The following is a 9,146-nucleotide window of genomic DNA, read 5'->3' as shown; positions in this document are numbered from 1 at the left end:
CATATGTTATAATTGATCAATTTTCTAAAATAAGGTTTCAGGACAATGACAGTAAGATAAGAGAAGGAAACATGGAGGAATGAAATCCTAATTACTACAGATGCTTATTCTTTTGACAGTAAGGGGAAACCTTTTACAGATAAGTTACAAAGAAAAGGCAAATAAACAATTTTGTACATGAAATTTAACACATTCTGTACAATGTCTTCTCTTTGCTGTCATCATTTGTACAAACTCTTCATAGTTTACTTAACCACCATCATCAATATCTGCTTCCCTGATCATTTCATCAACCTATTCATCTGTTAACTTCTTCCTAAGATTTGTCATCACGTGACAAAGTTTGGCTGTGCGAATATAGTCATTGCCATCTTTATCCTACACATGGAATGCTTCTCTAATTTCTTTTTCATTGTCTGTGTCTTTCATTCTTCTCTTAATCATTGTCAGAAATTCTGGGAAGTCAACTTTTTCAATACCATCAGCTTCTAATTCATTTATCATGTCTTGTAGTTCTTCTTCTGTGGGATTCTGCCCAAGAGACCTCATTACACTCCTATATTCCTTTATTGTTACAGTCCCATCACCATCCTTGTCAAATAGTGAAAAGCTTCTTTGAATTCTGCAATCTGCTCTTCAGTTAGTTAGTCAGCCATGCTGCAAGCACTACCAGTCTCTGAAAAATGATCACAAAACCACTAGGTTCACTAGGTCCACTCAGACTCACAAACAAAATGTTTTATAGGGACTGGACCCACTTGACAACAAGTCCAAAGTATGAGAGACATAGTCTTACCATTCTCCAAGTTAAGGAACATTCTGGCTGTACTTTTTCTAAGATAGGCTTTTTTGTTCTTATGACAGTCAATGGTACTTGAAATATTGTCCTCAAACACCATGATTCAAATGTACTGATTCTTCTATGCCTTCCTTATCCATTGTTCAATGTAAACTTTCACATGTCATGAAATTGATTAATTTGATTAATGCAAAATTAGACATAAGCAAATATAATCTGATAATTCCAAATACAGATACCCCCTATGCATACACAAGGGTAAACCGCTATTCCCATCTCAACCCACAGGAAACACAGGATGAATTGGGCATGAATATCAGCATGAAGTGTTTTAAGTTGCAATACAAGCAGCACTGAATAGTTTGTAATAGGGGACAGTGACAGTCTCTCAACAGCCTTTTCTCTAGAGGATTCCCTTTAAAAGTTATAATTACATTCATTATTTTATAAATTACAAGTAATACTGGGATTTCATTTTATTTCTTTTATCTTCTTTTGTGGCTGGTAGATAATATTGGGGATTCATTATAAAGAAATATCTATGAAGTCAAATAAAGAAGCAGTCACTAGAGGACCTTTTTCTTATTATTGGAAGTTTATCCTTATCATATAGTATACAACTCAACTCATTGTAAATATAACCTAACTATTGATCAGTTAATAAGCAAGTGGAGAAATAACATATAGTGTTCCATAAATTTTCTACCACTCATATGTCAGTTTGTCATACTGTGGTGGCTTTCATGTTGCAGTGTTGCTGGCAGCTATGCCACTAGTATTGTAAATACGAGCAGAATTACCAATGATGGACAAGTTTTAGCTCAGCTTTCAGAATAATACAGACTAGGAAGTAGGTGAGACTGAATACTTCTGAATTTTTAGCCACAGGAAACCTTATGGAAAGCAATGGAACATTGTTAGAAAGAACCAGAATATTGAATATTGAAACATTGTAAATGTTGTAGTTGTTAGGTGTCATTGAGTTGGTACCAGCTCATAGCAACCCTATGCATAGCAAAACGAAATGCTGAGACCTAGCTAACCTCTCAGTTGTTGCCACATTGAGCCCATTGATGCTGCCACACTTTGCCATTCCATCTCACTGGGGGTCTTCCTAATTTTATCTGACCCTCCACCTTACCAAACATTATTCCTCTCCACTGACTTGTCCCTCCTAACAATATGTCCAAGAAGTATGAGAGATGAAGTCTTGCCATCTTGGCATCCTAGGAGCACTCTGGCTGCACGTCTTCCAACACAGATCTGTTTTTCCTTTTGGCAGCACAATGTACTTTCAATATTCTCCTCCAACACCATAACTCAAATGCATTTATTTGTCTATGAGATTCTTTATTCATTGTTCAACTTTCACATGCATATGAGGTTATTGAAAATACCATGTCTTGGGTCAGGCATATTTTAGTCCTCAAGCTGACATCTTTGCTCTTCAACACCTTAAAAAGGTCTTGTGCAGCAGATTTAGCTAATGCAATACATCATTTGATTTCTTGACTGCAGCTTCCAGGAGTGTTGATGGTTGATCCAAGAAAAATGCAGTCTTTTACAACTTCAATCATTTCTCCATTGATAAGAATGTTTTCTATTTGTACAGTGGTGAGGATTTTTGTTTTCTTTACATTAAAATGCAATCCATACCAAAGGCTATGATCTTTGAACTTCATCAGTAAATATTTTAAGTCCTCTTCACTTTCAGCAAGCCAGATTGTATCATCTTTATATCATGGGTTGTTAATGAGTCTTCTTCCAATCCTGATGCCATGTTTTTCTTCAAATAACCCAGCTTCTCATTTTATTTGCTCAGCATACAGTTCGAATAAATATGGTGAAAGAATACAACCTTGTCGCACACTTTTCCTAATTTTAAAACATTCAGTGTTCCCATGTTCTGTTCGAACAACTGCCTCTTGGTCCATGTCCAGATTCCTCATAGCACAATTAAGTGTTCCAGAATATTCACACTTCACACTGTTGTCTATTGCTTATAATGATCCATACAATCAAAGGCCTTTGCATAGTCTGTAAAGCACAAGTGAACATCTTTCTGGTATTCTCTGTTTTAAGCCAAGATCCATCAGACATCAGCAATGATATCCTTCATTCCATGTCCTCTTCTGAATCTGTCTTGAAACTCTGGAAGTTCTCTGTCGATGTATGCTCGAAGCCATTTCTGTATTACCTTTAGTAAAACTTAACTCGCATGGGATATCAAAGATATTGTCAAAGGATTTCTGCATTCCGTTGGGTCACCTCTCTTTGGAATAGGCACAAATATGGATCTCTTCCCATCAGATAGTTGTCTTTCAAATTTCTTGGCATAGATGAGTGAGTGCCTCCAGTGCCACCTCACTTTCTTGAAAGATTTCAGTTTTCATTCCATCAATTCCTGGAGCCTTGTTCTTTGCCAATTCCTTCAATGCACCATGGACCTTTTCCTTCAGTATCATTGTTTTTTTAATTATATGCTACCTCTTGAAATGGTTGAATATTGACCATTTCCTTTTGATTCAATGATTCTGTGTATTCCTTCCATTTTGATGTTTTCTGTGTCATTCAATAATTTGTCCAGAGAATCCTTCACTAACGAAAATCAAGGCCTGAATTTTTTATTCTGTTAGCTCAGCTTGAGAAATGCTGAGCATCTTCTTCCCTTTTGGTTTTATAACTCCAGATATTTGCACACTTCATTATAATATGTGACTTTGTCTTCTCAAGGTGACCTTTGAAATTTTCTATTCAGCTTTTGTACCTCCTCATTTCTTCCTTTAGCTTTAACATCTCTATCCTGGAGAGCAAGTTGTAGTGTCTTGTCTGACATCCATTTTGATCTTTTCCTTTTTTCTTGTTTTCTTAATGACTTTTTTCTTTCTTCCTGTGTGATTTTCTTGATGTCATCCCACAACTCTTCTGGTCTGTGGTCTTTAATGTTTGATATATCAAATCTGTTCTTCAGATGATCTCTAAATTCATGTGGGATATATTCATGGTCGTATTTTGACTCTCATGGATTTTCGTTCAATTGTTTCAGTTTCTGTTTGAATTTGCATAAGAGTAATTGATGGTCTATCTGTGATAGAATAATATTCATATGCCCACAAAAACATCAGTTAATACCACTATTATTCAAATGTATGCACAAAACACTAAAGCCAGTGATGAAAAAATTGCAAAATTCTACCAACTTCTTTAGTCTGAAAATATCAAACAGGCAATCAAGTTGTATTGATATTTACTGGTTATTGGAATGCAAAGATTAGAAACAAAGAGGAAAATATGACCTAGGTAACAAAAATGATGTTGAAGATTGAATGATAGAATTTTGCAAGTCTAATGATGTCTTCATTGCAAATAACTTTTAAACAACATAAAAGATAAATATACACTTGGATTTCACCAGATGGATTACACAGAAACAAATTTATTACATTTGTGGAAAGAGACAGTGAGAAAGTTCCATATCATCAGCCAAAACAAAGCCAGGGGCACACTGTGGAACATATCATCAGTTGCTCCTAAACAAGTTCAATCTGAAGCTGAAGAAAATTATAACAAGTTCACAAGAGCCAAAATATGACCTTGAACATATCCCAGTTGAATTTAGAGATCATCTCAAGAATATATTTGATGCATCACACACTAATGAAAACCTTAAATTATATAACCAAAAGGAGAACTCGCTCAGCATTCCTTAAGCTGTAAGAACTGAGGAGCATATTCAAGCCTCGACGTGCAATAGTGAAAGATTCTTTGGGAAAAAGATTGACTGCAGCAGAAATCATCAAAAAAATATGGAAAGAGTACACAGAGTGAAGTATCAATGTTCAACAATTCCGAGAGGTAGCATGTGAAGGAAGAAGTCCAAAGGGCACTGAATGCATGGGCAAAGAAAAAAGCTCCATTTATTGATGAAATACAAATTGAAATAGTTCAGCAGCTCATGCAGCATTGGAGGCACTCACTCACCTGAACCAAGAAATTTGGAAGATTATTACCTGATCAACTAATTGAAAGAGATCAGTATTTGGGCCTATTCCACAGAGAAATGGCACAACAGAATGCAGAAATCATCAGACAACATAATTAATAGATCATGCAAGTTAAATTTTTCTAAAGATAATTCAAAAACAGGGAGCTGATAATTCATGAAAAGATAATTCAACAGGGAACTGCCAGAGGTGTAAGTGGGATTCAGATGAAGTCATGGAATGAGGAATTGCTTATGTCAGATGTTTCTTGACTGAAAGCAGAGAATAACAGAAAGATGTTTACCTGTGCTTTTTTGATATATGCAAAAGTTTAGACTGTGTGGATCACCAAAAGCTACAAATAATATTGCAGGGTATTCTGGAACACTTAATTGTGCCACTTAGTAACCTATTCATAGATGAAGAGGCAGATGTTGGACAGAAAAAGCGGCCACTGAGTTTTTAAATTAGCTGAATTATGTGCCTAGATACTCTTTCACCATACTTATTTAGTCTGTATACTGAGGAAATAATCTGAGAAACTGGATTATATGAAGTAGAGCATAGCAGCAGGATTGGAGGAAGACTCATTAACAACCTGTGATACGCAGAGGATACAACCTTGCTTGCTGAAAGTGAAGAGGACCCAAAATACTTACTGATGAAGATGAAAGTCCACAGCCTTTGGTATGGGTTGCACCTTAATGTTAAGAAAAGAAAAACCCTCACCACTTAAAAAATAAATATCATTATGACAAACAGAGAAATTTTTGAAGTTGTCAGAGTTCATTTTGCTTGCATCCACTATCAATAATCTTGGAAGCAACAGGCAAGAAATCAAACAACATATTGCATTAACATGGCACTATTTTAAGAAACCACTACAAATCAACTGCATAGGACCTCTTTATTCAAAAACAAAAATGTCAGTTTGAGGACTAAGATGGATCTAACCTAAGCCATGGTATTTTCAATAGTCTTATATACATTTGGAGTTGGACAATGAATAATGAAGACCATAGAAGAATTGATGCATTTGACCTATGGTGTTGGAGAGGAACGTTAAAGGACAGATTAAAATCAAGAAATATGTGTTAAGGTTACCTGCTTTCTCCATATTTATGCTGAGCTCTATGCTAAGCAAATAATCTGAGAAACTGGATCCAAAGTAGAGTTGCTGCCATCTTGAACATGGTACTACTTTAAGAAGCCACTACCGACTGCTCTGAAATGGTTCATATTAGAAGGCTCCATATAGAGTGAGAAAAAATGTGGAAAATAATATGAAAAGACAGGACCTACTGGTCAGAAAGAGACTGGAGTAACTGAGACCATGACCCTAGACCACCCTTCATGTCTGGAGTGGAACTCACTTTTGTGACCCAATTTTCAGCTAAGTAGTGGATAGATATATAATAGGGACAACCCTAGTGAGGTATCCTCACCATGGAAGGGTCAACCATTCTAGATTTAAAGGGCAACATTACCTAAGGACAAAATTGAAAAAGGATGAGAAGAAGGTTGGAAGGGAAATAAGAACCACAAATAAGAAGTAAGCAGATTACTGTTGTTACATGGAGGGATTTGCAATCACTGAAATGAAACAAAGTACCTTATTTGCTGAAAGTAGAACTTCAACAAATGTAGATCTTCGTTGCAAACTTCTACTCAATTAATTTTTTAAAAATCTTTAAAAAAGGAAATTAAACAATGAATTGCATTGGAAACATTTACTGCAGAAGACTTCTTTTTTAAGTTTTAAAATTTAAAAATGTCACTTTGAGGAGGATTATGACAAATCTAATTTTACTATTGTTAAATGCTGTGAAACCCATTTCAACTCATAGCATCCCTCTACTGAGTTTCTGTGTCTTTACATCTTCTCACGAGCAGTAAACCTTATCTTTGTTTCATGGAGCAACTGGTGGACTTGTACTGCCAAGCTTGTGGTATGCACTCCAGTGCTTATCTTACAGAGCCATCGAGTTCATGCTATAATCAATGTCATGTTAGGTGACTGAAGATGGATTGAAGCTTTTGAGTTCTGGTGTTGACAAAAAATATTAAATATTTCAGGAACTGGCAGAAGAATGAACAAATCTATCTTGGAAGAAGCACAGCCAAAATTCCTAGAAATAATGGTGACTTTGCAGAGACTGGGGTAGGTGGTGATTATGTGCCATCAAACCAGTTCCAAATTATAGTGACCCTAGACAGTGTTTCCAAGGCTATACATCTTTATGGGAACAGCCTCATCTTTCTCCCACAAAACCGTTTATAGATTCGAACTGCTGACCTTGTGATTTTCAGCCTGACCCATAACCCGGTATGCTACCAGAGGTCCTTCAGGTAGTACTACTCCCTGGAAAAGGACATCATGCTTGATAAAATAAAAGGTTGCAAAAAAGAGGAAGATGCTCAAGAAGATGGATTGACACAGTAACTGCAACAATGGATTTAAGCATAGCAAAAATTGTGAGGGTGACCCAGGACCCAACAAGACTTAGTTTTGTTGTACATAAGGCCATTATGATTTGGAACTGACTCATGGATACCTACTAACAACCACAATAACACAGGGTTGTAACATGTAATTTTATGATACTGCTGTTTTCTAATGGTAACTCTAAATGTTCAAAAACAGCATTTATAATCAAACATATAATAAAAGACAATGACTTAAAAATTCAGTAAATATCAGAACTGACTTATGACAGAGTCATTGGAATGGAACACTGTTCTAAATTGTTATATAAGCTATGTTATTAAACTCAAATTATGTAAAATTTTTGCATCTTAAGACAACAGGTATATTGAGTTCAAATTACTTATGTTGCTTTCTAGTTGACTCAAAAATCTATTTATTTTATGCTTCTCATTCTGTTATCTATTCATTTTCTGTATTAGCACTTTCCAAACCCATGGAACATATAGTATTGCTGTTGGTAAGTACAGTTGGGTCAATTCTGATTAGTGACCCTGTATAGTGTTTCTGAGGAGCAGTTGTTGTGTTTGAGTTTCTGATCTTGTGGTTTATTGTCCAGTACTGATCCTACAATGCCATACAGGAGTCCTGGGACATATGTTGTTATTGGTAAGTGCTGTGGAGGTAGTTCCAACCCATACTGACCCTGTATATGATTTCTGAGGAGTGGCTGGTGAGCTTGACCCACCAACCTTGCAGTTAAAACTGACCTTGTAGTCAAGTTCATTACCCATAGCATCACACTAGGACTCCTTTGGGACATATAGTACACACCTAATTTTCTATCACTGGAATTTAGTGGGGAGATGGCATCCCACTTTTAGTGTGTGCTGCCATCTGGTGGTAATAGTGGTGTGAATCTGAAGAAAAGAGTTCCATCCCTAGAACCTCAGCACCAGAAATCCCTGGAGGCATAGCTATCCCAGTAATTTTACCAACATCTATATTACCTCAGTAATGCTCTTCATTTTATTCAAAATGTCTTTCATTACTGAAAACATGTAAATTCAACAAAATATTCAAAGCAAAAAATAATCCAGCCTAAAAAATGAAATGAAAGCCAAATGATGAAAATTGCTTCCCACTATTAGATTTGCATTTCAAACTACAAAATGTCTCATTTATTTCTAGAAAGTCTTAAGTACAATTTTTAAAAATACACAAGCATAACTTTCTAACTTTCCACTTCAAAACTCAACTCTGCCATCGTTTTATGAAAATAAATCTTGATCATTTTACTGCTACAGTGGTTAATCTATTTGTATCATCAACATTAGGTAGACTAACATTGGGTAATTCAACTGGCTATTCTCTAGAAAGCTTAATACTGCCATGGAATTTAATAATTCAGCCATAAAGTTGGGGAAGATTCAAAGGAAAGCCATTTTATTTTCTAAGGATAAAATGTGTTTTTCAAAATTATTTATTTTCTTTTCCCTTCTTCCTTCACATTTAGCTCGAGCTTTACACTCCTCTGCCAAACTATTATACTAACAACTTGTTCCATTCAAGTATTTCCTACAGAGATATTTCTAAATCCGCTTCAATAAGAACTAAATACAGAGAAGGAATCGCACTAAAGTTGCTCTTGAATAAAGTAGAAAGTAGAAAATAAAATGTGAGTATATAGTGACTAAGTACTGAGTCAGGGTCCTTTTCTCTAAGTTATATGAAAAGTGTATTCTGCTTCAGAAAACAGAATGGCAAATTATGTGAAATTCATAGGCTAATGTTGTTGTTGTTGTTAGGTAACATCAAGCCAGTACTGACTCATAGTGACCCTAAGAACAACAGAATGAAACACTGCCCGATCCTGGACTATTCTCACTACTGTTGCCAAATTTGAGCCCATTAATGCTGTCACTTTGCAAATCCATCT

This window comes from Chrysochloris asiatica, unplaced genomic scaffold (genome assembly GCF_000296735.1).
Source record: "Chrysochloris asiatica unplaced genomic scaffold, ChrAsi1.0 scaffold00288, whole genome shotgun sequence".
NCBI classification, from domain to species: domain Eukaryota; kingdom Metazoa; phylum Chordata; class Mammalia; order Afrosoricida; family Chrysochloridae; genus Chrysochloris; species Chrysochloris asiatica.
This window is presented reverse-complemented; position numbering follows the sequence as displayed.